This window comes from Ascaphus truei, chromosome 3 (assembly GCF_040206685.1).
Source record: "Ascaphus truei isolate aAscTru1 chromosome 3, aAscTru1.hap1, whole genome shotgun sequence".
NCBI lineage: Eukaryota > Metazoa > Chordata > Amphibia > Anura > Ascaphidae > Ascaphus > Ascaphus truei.
In genome coordinates this window covers 334,937,654-334,950,542 of record NC_134485.1, presented here as the reverse complement: position 1 = coordinate 334,950,542, position 12,889 = coordinate 334,937,654, and the positions used below count along the sequence as shown (strand labels likewise).

The 12,889-nt window shown below is 50.4% G+C and overlaps 1 protein-coding gene across 1 annotated transcript in view; it reads left to right on the top strand.

Annotated features, from left to right (window-relative positions):
• Window positions 1–12,889, top strand: part of B4GALNT1 (beta-1,4-N-acetyl-galactosaminyltransferase 1) — a 278,757-nt gene that overhangs the window by 93,447 nt on the left and 172,421 nt on the right. The gene's annotated exons all lie outside the window — the stretch shown is intronic.

The window sequence follows — 12,889 nt, the reverse complement described above, 5'->3', positions numbered from 1 at the left end:
CTATTTCCCCCTCTAATAGGTTTCAGTATAATTTCTAACCCTGTACATACTACTTTCAATAGTGGCTATGTACTACAGATGCGGCGGACGTTATTCGAACATACCAAGGAGCAGTTTTTGTTTGCGCTGCTGTACTCCATGCGGCCAATCACGCGATTGATTTGTTTGAATTTTATGGACCCTGATTTCTTTGGGTGCAATTCTTCGCGTGGCAGAAATGAATGAATTGTAATGTGCACAGTACAGTCCTGTGTCAGTTTGCAGGTGTTTAAAAACCAGAACACTAAAATGCCATTTTCTGCACGCGATAAAAACACGAGTCAACGCGCGGTAATGACGAACCATGACATGGCTTTTCCGAGGTATACAACGCGTGATATGCTCGAATAACGGCTCCTGCATCTGTATATGGCTCATACCAGGCTGAGGACAGAATGATGCAGATAATTCATAAGTGTAGGTGCACTGATCATGATGAAACATAAGGCAGTTCTTAAGAAATTCATAGTTTGTATTTTTATAACTTGGGAAAAAATACTTTAACATCTATTATTATTATCATTGTTTATTTGGGAAGCGTCAACATATTCCGCGGTGCGGTACCATGGGGTGCAGAGTTATGTATATTACATAAACAGTTACATACAGGTAGAGAAAAAAAAATACAGATGGGGGTATTTTCTTTTCTCTTGGACTTTTCTCTCTAAGGGTGAGAAACTTACCAGGCTGCCGGGAACGGTTTGGTAGTGTTCAGTGATTCCCTTTTCCACATGATTCAGGTTGCGTTGTTCATTTTATATCTTCTATACATACAGGGAGAGGTGGGCAAAACTGTCAAAATCCATTTCACGGAATTTTCCCGAGCTCTCCATTCAATATCCGTTCCATGGTGTAAAATCCGTTTCTGCGGATTGTTCCAGTTTCAATCTATGTGGATTAATCAAAAACCGCCTTTTGATACAATCCGCTGGTGGATTTTACCAATCCAATCCGTGGATTCCGCAATCCGCGGCTGGATTTTAAGAATCTGCGCCGAATCTGTGGATAGGAATCTCAAAACCCACCCGCGGCTTGCGGAATCCGCGGATCGGTCACTGATAAAAAAAAAAAAAGAATCCGGATAAGGCGAATCGCCCTTTTTGAGATTAATCTGCGGAAATCTGTGGACCAAAGGAAGAAAGACGATCCACGGCAGATCTCCAAAATATGCCCATCTCTACATACAGGTGAGAAAAAACCATGCACAAACAGACACACAGAGGCAATGAGGACCTTGCTTGTGAGAGTTTACAATCGTCAAAGCATGTTAGTGGGTAGGAAACTTCAAATTGTTTGTAGGTTTCTACCTCCAAGAACATCTGCATAGCCAACAGTCCAGGAATATCAAATCAAAAGTAATTATGGTGAAACATAACCCGGAGCAAATTTGCTGGCATCTGCTTTGTGCTCCCTATACTTATTCAAGGGCGTTTCTTCTGATTGAAGGTATTATATATTACAGCTACTAATGGTATTAGTATTTGCATCTACATGAAAAACATGTGTTTGCTGCTTCGTACGCTGGGAGTGCAGTAACCAAATGGCTAACTAAAAAAAAAAAAGGGCTAATGCAAAATGGAAAATAAATACATTCATCACAAATATAAATATAATCATGAATGATAAATAACAACAATTGATCAGGAAAATAAAACAATTCCATGTCTTCCAGGTAAAGGGAGCGCAGGAAATTCACAACGCTGATTTCACAATGGACCCATAAGTGTGTAGATATACCTATGAGTTCATTGTGAAATTGGTCGCACTATTGTATATTCTTTTATATTTTTCATGCATCAGCGTTGTGAATTGCCTGTGCTCCCCTTACCTGGAAGACATGGAATTTTTGCATAGACCTGAGAACGGTCTATAAAGGGGTTTGGAGCTGCTTTATATTATATTATCCCACAATATTGACATTAATATATGTTTACTTCACTTTTATACCTATTATCTATTCACATTCATATTTACATTTACTAGCACTTTAAATAAGTCTTGCACCAGCACTTTAGGTCTTATATTCACTCAGTGCACCAGGAGCGCCCAGTTACGCACCTTCAAATAATACGATTATAAGATTATAGCCAAAGCCAATGTGCTAAAACCAAAAGAAAGGTTAGTTGGCAAATGCACCAAAAAAAAATCAAAGACATCCATAAATGATCAGAAGACATTGAGTAATACATTTTAAACAAAACCCTAGGGGTGCTACTCCCTTCTCCACAAAAGATTAGTACCCAAATTGCCCAAAGCACTACAAAAAAGTACAAACTTCATCAACACAAGGAAGCATATAATGGTAAACTTGCAAACAATGCAGTGACACAGCATGAAACATGGGGTTAGCAATGGCGTTTGCAGTGTCCTAAGAGTCTTCAGTATAAGCCTGCGGCCAGGCTGGGAGTGGGCGCGCGGGCGCTTGTGCGCTGCGCCCTGCTCAGCCAGGCGATTCGTCGCTGGCTAGGTGCGTGCTCGTCTGGGGGCGCGGCCACAACGTCACAGAGCTGGTTCGCCCTCATTGGGCGAACCGCTCACGTGACGCGCTTGCGAGCAGTAAAATCAAATTTGCTTGCTCTTCAAGCATCTAAGCACCGAGCATGTGCAGCGGCTCGCTCACGCTGGCCACACACATTGCCTCATGTTTCCATTTTGGATTTATTTTTGTTAAATAAATCATGACACGGTGTAATATGTGGTGTTGTTCATCTGAGGTTGTATTTGCCTAATTTTTAGACCTGCTAAGGAATAGATGATTGTTATTATGTCCTGATATGTAAAACCATGGAATTCAAAGGGGGTGTACTGTCTTTATCACATGACTGTATATCACTTAAACAAATAATTAAAATAGATGTTAAAAGAGGAAGCAGCTCAGAGGAGTATCTGTGTGGGTTACACTCCTGAATACAATATGCAGGAATTAACTGTATAACCAGATGCAGTGTGGTGGATAGGAAGCTAACTCCTATTGATAATAAATACCCAGCATAGGGATAATTGTATGGTTCCCTGTATGTATGCTGAATTGCTAATATGGCTCTAAATACAGAGCTCACACAACTGGTTAAACAACAGCCTATCTCCAGCAGAGCAGATGTATATGTATACATATATATATGCCAGTTGCTGATAAGGGTCTGAGTCTAGAGCTCAAAGATCAGTACGATATCAGTGTGTTATTAGCAGATCACCCACTCCTACAGGATAAACTGTAGTATATTCTAGTCAATATAGATGTATATCAAGCTTCTAATGGCCTCTAATGGGGCTGACGGCTGATGGCAGTGGCATGTGACATGCTGGCATGGGCTCTTTGCAAATAACAGTGCAGAGGTGCTTTCATTTTATGGTGGAAGCGTGGGGGAGAAAAAAAATAATTTTTGGGGTGGGGGTCGGGAAGGCCTGGTTTATGGCCTTGGACCCCCGAAAGGGTAAATCGGGCTCTGCCCTTGATATCTCTTTGGGCAGATTGGAAAGTTATGTGTCCATAATTTTTCACTGTGAAGGTCTAAGAGGTTGTTTCTGTGGGATACAGTCATATGTATGTTGCCATGTATGTGTGAGAGCAAAGTATGTTTACAGTACTTGCTGACCTTTGTGGGAATAGCATATTGGCATGTGTCAGTGGTGTGCGTGGGACAGGGTTAAAGGTATGTGTTTCTGTTTTCTCTTTGGAAATGGAGAGGAATATGTCCTTTATTCAGGACTGTTCATATTTATCCTGTGTGAAGAAGTAGGAGCTTGTCTAACCTCTAGATGTTAAGGGCACATGTTTCCTACATAAGCTGGGAAATGCAAATGCCTATAGGGGTGGGTGTCTGATCTCTGTGTAGGAAGGAGGGGGGGTTACAGAGGTATAGTATTTGTGCATTTAAAGCCTGATCACAAAATGATATGTAGCCAGGTCCCCCTCGCGTGTAGTCAGGTTCCCCCCCCCTCGCGCACTCACCCCCTCCTTCCCAGTTGCGAGCGCGCGTGTGGATCGGGCTGGAGCGGAAGCATAGTGATCCCTGGTAGCTAGGGACGCGAGCGGCGAGCAGGCTGGTTGCCGGGGACGCGATCGGGCCGTCGCTAAGGCCGCGATCGCGTTGCCACCGGCCCGGCGGCTCGGGAAGCAGGGCGCCGCATACACAGGGCTGTTGCGCATGCGCAATGGCAGTGCACAGCGCGGGAGGCTCAGACAGCTCGCGCATGCGCGAGAATAGACTGCCAGCCCCCAGGGTGCTTTGGGGCAGAGACACCTGACGCCAGGGAGCCAATCAGAAGGCCGGATTCCCCTGCTCCCAGTTAGATACATTTCCCGGGGTTTTGCAGCTACGCAGGCACTCAGGATCCGGACCAGCTAGGGGTAAGAGGTGGATGCAGGGGTCAGTGACCCTCTGCATAGGCCAGCAGCCCCCAAGGTCCCAGTTAGGTCCTGAGTCATCTAATAGCTTGTGGAGCTTAGGGACAGGCCCTAGATAGGGACACTGCCCCCTTATTTGGTCAAGTAGTCAGGGACACAGAGCGGAAGCCGTGCGGCCCTGCGAGGTGGGTTCTGGGCTCAGAACACCACCCAAGACCCTAAGACTAGGAGAGACATTGTTCGCGCTGGACTTTCAACCCACGCGGTGTGGAGGACAACGTCGGATCGTGCGGATTGATATCGCGGTACCCGTGGCTGGAGCCCGGGCAGGTAACCTGCAACTCACGTGCACCAACCAGGCCTATCACCAAACATAGTGGCTGCGCAGTCACACACACATATGCACAGTGGTATTTGACTCTGGGAGTACGAGACATTTGGGTGGGGGTTACTGGACACAGGGTGGGGTCACATTGTGGGTGGTAGCGTCCGCCGTGACGCCTAGAGGTGATAGCGTCCGCCGTGACGCCTAGAGGTGATAGCGTCCGCCGTGACGCCTAGAGGTGGTAGCGTCCGCCGTGACGCCTAGTGTGGTTAGTGTCCGCCGTAACACCCAGTGTGGTTAGCGCCCGCCGTGGTGCATGATGATGTTATGATGTTATTGAGTGAGATATGTGTTTCCATGCAGTAAAGCCAGTCCTGTTTTATATTCGCTCGTGTTGTGTGGTTGTTTCCTGTGAGGGCCTCCTCCCACTCCGTTGGGATCCCTCCCAGGTGGAGGCGTTGCACCTAGAGATGTATGATATGTATGTACCCCAGGTTCCCCAAGCGGAGGCTTAGGCTCCTGAGAGCCACACAGGTTGCACAGCAGGTAGTAGCGGCGGTATTCATAGGGAATACCCGTTACATTTGGAGGCGCTGCTGAGATAGTCCTGGGGTGCCCCACTTTGTAGTACCGTTACCCTGTCAGTCAGCATGTCTGCGCTCACGCCCAAACAAGTGGCCGACTGGGCCGAAAAGCTAGGAGAGCTTCTGCGACACGTGGTCGCCGTAGACGGAGTGCCTGCTGATGTCTCCATGTTTACTGTCTGCAGCGCAGTAAGGACATTACCTGGTCTGGCGGACGCCCGCCTCATCAGCAAGCACTATGACATTGACCGGCAAGAGAATACCCTATTGCTAGCCACTGAACAAGCTATACTTCCTGATAGAGGCCCACGAGTAGTGTATCTACCAGAGACTTTGCCGCACGGATGCCCTCTAATTTACCCGGGAACTGTTTCCAGTCACGTCACTTCCCTCCCCAGACATGAGATTTGGGACGACAGAGATATGGCCGCCAGTACACCCATCCGATCAGATATATCCCTACCCAGAGTGACCTTCTCTTCAGATGCTAGGCAAGGGGCCACCAGTTGGGCCGGCAGTCCGACCACATCACCGGTTACTAACCGGTCCGTGAACAGTTCTACCCCAACCCCTAACAGGCAGCGAGCAGCGATAGCCAGTGGCTCCAACAATGACGGCTCCCTGTTAGGAGTGACATTCCCACAGCTGGTGGAAGCGATAACTACGTCCGCTCAAGCCCAAAATTATAGGAAATTGAAGGCGTTCTCAGGGACGGTCCCTGTCCCCACAGGCGAAGAGAGTATCGATTCTTGGAAGGAGCACACCCTCAAGGTGATCGACGAATGGCCCTGCTCTGAAACGGTCAGACGACAGAGAATCCTGGAAAGTCTGCGACCCCCAGCGGCCACCATGGTCAGTGCACAGCGTGACCAAGACCCTGATCTCTCTGCTCACCAGATGGTAGACTTGTTAGTCCAGATCTATGGCAAGGAGGAAGAGGAGAGCGAGCTGTGGTTCAAGTATTACGCTCTCAGACAGAAGGAGAAGGAAGACCTGTCCGACTTCCTACAACGCATCCAGCTGGTCCTGTGGAAATTGCGAACTTGCGGCCTCATCCTATCTTCAGAGATGGACGAATATCGGCGCAAGCAGTTCCTCCGAGGGGCCATCCCCACGCATCACATTGTGATTATGATCAGGTGCTCACTAAAGGAGGGACCTCCCCCTACCTTCATGGACATTCTGGGAATCGTAAAAGGGCATGAGGCCTATACCAAGCTGCATGCAGGCACCAAAGCCAAAGATCCTCCGGCCAGTGCCACCCCGGGAGCGTCCGCTCGTCGGCCCAAGACCCCTGTCAAAGAGGAAGATGCGCCACCCAAGTCGCCCTCAACGAAAGGGCGGGCTTCGGGGAGATCCTCCCCCACCTACCCAAGACGACTGGACCTCAAAGACGTCGTCTGCTATACCTGTGGACAGAAAGGCCATTTCTCTAGAGAGTGCCCTAATGGAGACACCCAAGAAAAGGAAACGCTCCGTAAAGGAAGCTCGGCCAGGACTATGATCTGTCAGAGGCAGACCTCAGAAGCCAAAACCGCCGAGGCTACCCCCACGCCTCCCGAAGCCGCTCCTGACCTGAGCCTAGGCGAAGGAACTCCAGGGGGAGATGGCTACTGTCAGGTGGGCCCTTCGGCCATCGTACGTGTGGTAGTAGAGGGAGTCTATGCTGCTGCCCTATTGGACACCGGGTCTCAAGTGACCATAATATACCGGCACTTCTACGACCAGCACCTGAAGCATTGTCCCCTGCGGTCGGCGGAACATATGAAAGTGAGGGGGTTGAGCAACGAAGATTACCCCATCGATGGGATTGTGAGCGTTCAACTGGAGATACTTCAATTGAATACCGGCAAGAAACATCCCATGAGTGTGGAGGCAATGGTGTGCCCAAAACCTCAAGGACAGTGTCAGTATCCGGTCATCCTGGGGACAAATACGGATATAGTACGAGCTGTCATCAGAGCCTACTTGAAAGAGACTAATGAATTGCCAATGGCCGATACCCGCCTAGATCCTGTACTGAGAGAGGAGTGCAACCGAGTATATGCCCTAGAGCGTCACGGGGACCTCTACAATCGTCAACGCGGACTGACGACCATTTCACCAGGGGGAGTGAAACGCATGGCCGTCTGGTGCTGCTATCCGGATCGGGAGGAGACCGATCATCTGTTCTCACTGGAGAGTGATCCTGAGGAAGAGATCCAGAGAGGGTATCGGGTAATACCTGAAGTAAAAGAGTGGACGACCCGAGTTCCTCTCCGAACCCATGTGTATATCCAAAACATCTCCCCATTTCCAATGGACATCGATGTAGGAGAAAGTCTGGGCAGTATATATCCCGTCAGCCCGGTGGAAACCGCACCCCAGGTGAACGCCGCTGTAGTAGGTGAGCGGTTAGTCGACCTGGACTTCAACTTCTGGGATTCGACCCTGCCAACAGAGTGGAAGGATCGACTGACAGCCAAGCTGAAGGAAAGAAAAACAGTATTTTCTACCAGCGAGATGGATGTGGGCCGCAGTCGCAGCGCCCAACACACTATTTGGCTGAATGACGCCACTCCGTTCCGTGAACGCTCTCGTCGTATCGCCCCCAGGGATGTGGACGATGTAAGGGATGTCCTGGAGGAGATGAAGACCGCTGGAATACTGACGGAGTCGCGGAGTCCTTATGCATCACCCATAGTGGTAGTAAGGAAGAAGAATGGATCTGTAAGATTGTGCGTCGATTATCGAACCCTAAATAATCGTACGGTACCTGACCAATACAATCTCCCTCGTATTGAAGAGATCCTGAACGCTCTGAACGGGAGCCAATGGTTTAGTGTGCTCGATTTGCGATCTGGGTACTACCAGGTACCCATGAGTGAAGAGGATCAGGAAAAGACTGCCTTCGTCTGTCCCCTGGGCTTCTACCAGTTCACGCGTATGCCCCAAGGTATATGCGGAGCCCCTGCTACCTTCCAGCGGTTGATGGAAAAAACAATAGGGGACATGAATCCTCGGGAGTGCCTGGTTTACCTGGACGATATCATTGTCTTTGGGAAGACCTTAGAAGAACACGAGGAGAGGCTACTGAAGGTGATAGATCGTCTTGGCCAAGAAGGATTGAAGCTATCACTCGACAAGTGTAGGTTTTGCCACACCTCAGTGACCTACGTGGGACACATCGTATCTGCCCAGGGGATTGCTACTGATCCAGCCAAAGTAGAAGCGGTGGTGAACTGGCCGCGTCCCGATAATGTCGCGGAACTGCGATCCTTCCTCGGGTTCTGTGGGTATTACCGTCGGTTCGTAGAAGGGTACTCTAGTCAAGCTAAACCCCTGAACAATTTGCTGAAGATATACCCTGAAGATACTGGGAGAAAGGCCACGTCGGCCCGTCAACCGTTTGGTGATAAGTGGACGCCTGAGTGTGAACGGGCCTTCCTGAATTTGAAGAAAAGCCTGACTGAAGCACCAGTGCTTGCATATGCTGACCCAGAACAACCATATGTCCTGCATGTGGATGCCAGTCTCAATGGACTGGGCGCTGTCCTTCATCAGAAACACCCCGAGGGTCTTCGGCCGGTAGCCTACATCAGCCGCAGTCTGACACCCAGTGAGCAGAAATATCCGGTGCACAAGTTAGAGTTCCTGGCTCTCAAATGGGCGATCACGGAGAAACTTCATGATTACCTCTATGGTGTTACGTTTGAGGTAAGGACCGATAACAATCCCCTCACGTACATCAATACTTCCGCCAAATTGGATGCCGCCGGACACCGATGGTTGGCGACACTATGTAATTACCGATTCTCCCTGAAGTACAAGCCGGGGCCTCTGAACATTGGGGCCGATGCGCTATCACGACGACCAGGATTGAGTGCCACCCCTGATGATGATGAATGGGAAGAGATCCCTGGACCTGGGATGCGTGCAATGTGTAGTATAGCGGCCGTCATCAATGATCAGGTCGCATTCTCTGAACTAAGAGTTGCCGATTCATTAGGGTGCCAGTCGCAAGCGATCCCTGCAGCCTACTGCGGCCCCGCAGGGATGAACATAACCCAGGACAAAGTCATAAGATGGAAAGACTTGGTAGACTATCAATTAAGAGATCCAGTGATCAGCATAATTCGACAAGCCGTTCAGCGGAAGAACCCTGCTCTATTGAAGAGTGCTCCCCGAGATCTGGTCGCGTTACTCATGCGTGAGGTGGACAAGTTCGAGATAGATAATTGTTTGCTCTATAGGGTAGTTCCATATCATAACCACCCTGATAGGCGACAACTAGTTCTACCCCAAAACTTGAGATATATGGTGTTGAAGTCTCTACACGATGACCACGGGCATCTCGGGGTAGAGAAGACTTTTGGGCTAGTCCGAGACCGGTTTTTCTGGCCCAAGATGCGCTAAGCGGTGGAACAACACTGCCGCCGTTGTTCCCGGTGCGTTCAACGCAAGACGTTGCCTACCCGAGCAGCTCCCATGGCCCATCTAAAGAGTTCTGGTCCAATGGACCTGGTGTGTATGGACTTCCTGTGTATCGAACCTGATAGTCGAGGAATCGGTAATGTGCTGGTCATCACGGACCATTACACCCGCTATGCACAGGCCTTCCCCACAAAAGACCAGAAGGCTATCACGGTCGCGAAAGTTCTATGGGAAAAGTTCTTCGTTCACTACGGTCTTCCAAACCGACTTCACTCCGACCAAGGGCGAGATTTTGAGAGTACTCTGATCCGAGAATTACTTAAAATGCTGAACATCGCCAAATCCCGGACGACGCCGTACCACCCTGAAGGAGATGCTTTACCTGAACGATTCAACAGGACCCTGTTGGACATGCTTGGAACCCTGAAGGGAATGCAGAAAACAGAATGGAGTCGTCATGTGGAGACTTTGGTACACGCGTATAACTGTACTCGCCATGAGTCCACGGGGTTCTCCCCGTACTTCCTCATGTTTGGGCGGGAGGCCAGACTTCCAGTAGATGTGCGTCTCCGAGTATCAACGGATGGGATATTCAATACCACTCATTTTAAGTACGTGCAAAGGCTAAAAGACAGTCTGCAACAAGCGTACCAACAGGCTGAGAAGTCTACAGCCAAACTGAATGCTGGTAACAAGAGACGTTATGACAATAAAGTCAAGTATCGAGAGTTACGTCCTGGGGATGCAGTGTTACTTCGTAATTTGGGAATCCCCGGAAAACATAAATTGGCGGACCGGTGGAGAGATGGCGTATATGAGGTGGAGTCACAGATGCCTGGCCTCCCGGTTTATCGCATCAGAGACACCGATGGTCGGGTAAAGGTTTGTCATCGTAATCACCTTCTCCCCATCCCCCAAGTGGGAGATGAAGAAGAGGAACTACAGGCCACACCGCTCAACGGTGAGTTCGATCTATCAGAAGTGGGTCAAGAGACTGTAACTAACGAGACTCACTCTGAAACTCCGGAAGACCCTATGGAGGGACCCTCTCAAAGGGACCACCCCGCAGAAGGGGCATCTCCCGAAGGAGCTACGGGTAAAGGGCCCCGTAGGCCAATGCCTACTAAGGTGGCACCAACAGGCCAGCCTTTGGATCCACAGAGCCCGTGTTTTGTACCCTCAGAGACATTTCTCCCCTCAAGGGAAGAGGCTAGGCCTCAGGACTATGCTTATTACTCCCCCGAGGGAGTTGCCGAAGAACAACTCCGACGGAGTCAACGAGTTAGGTACCCGCCAACTAGGGTTACTTACGATCAAATGGGGGCACCCCATTATGAGGCTCAGCAGTGTTCTCGTAGTAAGATACAGTCTGTGATTGTGATGCTCAACGAATTATGCAATCTCGTTTAGAGTTACCTGTGCTAAGTTATATGTTTACTGCATTTTTATTATATAATTTTTGTACATTGGTGGGAAGTTATGTGGTCCAAGCGAGGACGTTGGAATTTTCACCAGGGGGAGGATGTAGCCAGGTCCCCCTCGCGTGTAGTCAGGTTCCCCCCCCCCTCGCGCACTCACCCCCTCCTTCCCAGTTGCGAGCGCGCGTGTGGATCGGGCTGGAGCGGAAGCATAGTGATCCCTGGTAGCTAGGGACACGAGCGGCGAGCAGGCCGGTTGCCGGGGACGCGATCGGGCCGTCGCTAAGGCCGCGATCGCGTTGCCACCGGCCCGGCGGCTCGGGAAGCAGGGCGCCGCATACACAGGGCTGTTGCGCATGCGCAATGGCAGTGCACAGCGCGGGAGGCTCAGACAGCTCGCGCATGCGCGAGAATAGACTGCCAGCCCCCAGGGTGCTTTGGGGCAGAGACACCTGACGCCAGGGAGCCAATCAGAAGGCCGGATTCCCCTGCTCCCAGTTAGATACATTTCCCGGGGTTTTGCAGCTACGCAGGCACTCAGGATCCGGACCAGCTAGGGGTAAGAGGTGGATGCAGGGGTCAGTGACCCTCTGCATAGGCCAGCAGCCCCCAAGGTCCCAGTTAGGTCCTGAGTCATCTAATAGCTTGTGGAGCTTAGGGACAGGCCCTAGATAGGGACACTGTCCCCTTATTTGGTCAAGTAGTCAGGGACACAGAGCGGAAGCCGTGCGGCCCTGCGAGGTGGGTTCTGGGCTCAGAACACCACCCAAGACCCTAAGACTAGGAGAGACATTGTTCGCGCTGGACTTTCAACCCACGCGGTGTGGAGGACAACGTCGGATCGTGCGGATTGATATCGCGGTACCCGTGGCTGGAGCCCGGGCAGGTAACCTGCAACTCACGTGCACCAACCAGGCCTATCACCAAACATAGTGGCTGCGCAGTCACACACACATATGCACAGTGGTATTTGACTCTGGGAGTACGAGACATTTGGGTGGGGGTTACTGGACACAGGGTGGGGTCACATTGTGGGTGGTAGCGTCCGCCGTGACGCCTAGAGGTGATAGCGTCCGCCGTGACGCCTAGAGGTGATAGCGTCCGCCGTGACGCCTAGAGGTGGTAGCGTCCGCCGTGACGCCTAGTGTGGTTAGTGTCCGCCGTGACACCCAGTGTGGTTAGCGCCCGCCGTGGTGCATGATGATGTTATGATGTTATTTAGTGAGATATGTGTTTCCATGCAGTAAAGCCAGTCCTGTTTTATATTCGCTCGTGTTGTGTGGTTGTTTCCTGTGAGGGCCTCCTCCCACTCCGTTGGGATCCCTCCCAGGTGGAGGCGTTGCACCTAGAGATGTATGATATGTATGTACCCCAGGTTCCCCAAGCGGAGGCTTAGGCTCCTGAGAGCCACACAGGTTGCACAGCAGGTAGTAGCGGCGGTATTCATAGGGAATACCCGTTACAGATATAATTATCGTTTATTTGTAAAGCTGTATAGTGGGGTACAGAGTTATGTATATTATATATGTAGCGGTGTTTCCCCCACGCTCTAGGAGATGTCCCCGGCTACAAGGTGTACAGTGGTGATAAGTATCCGTTGGCTCACAGTATATCTGAGATTCCGCTGATGTTGTTGGGGAAACAGGACAGGCTTTAGGGATGACAGCTGGTTCTTTCTCACTTTGTTGTCAGCGCCTCCATCTACCACAGGCTCCAGGAGTTCTGGGAGCAGTCCCTGCGGAAGAACTCTCCTCCTCCCCCA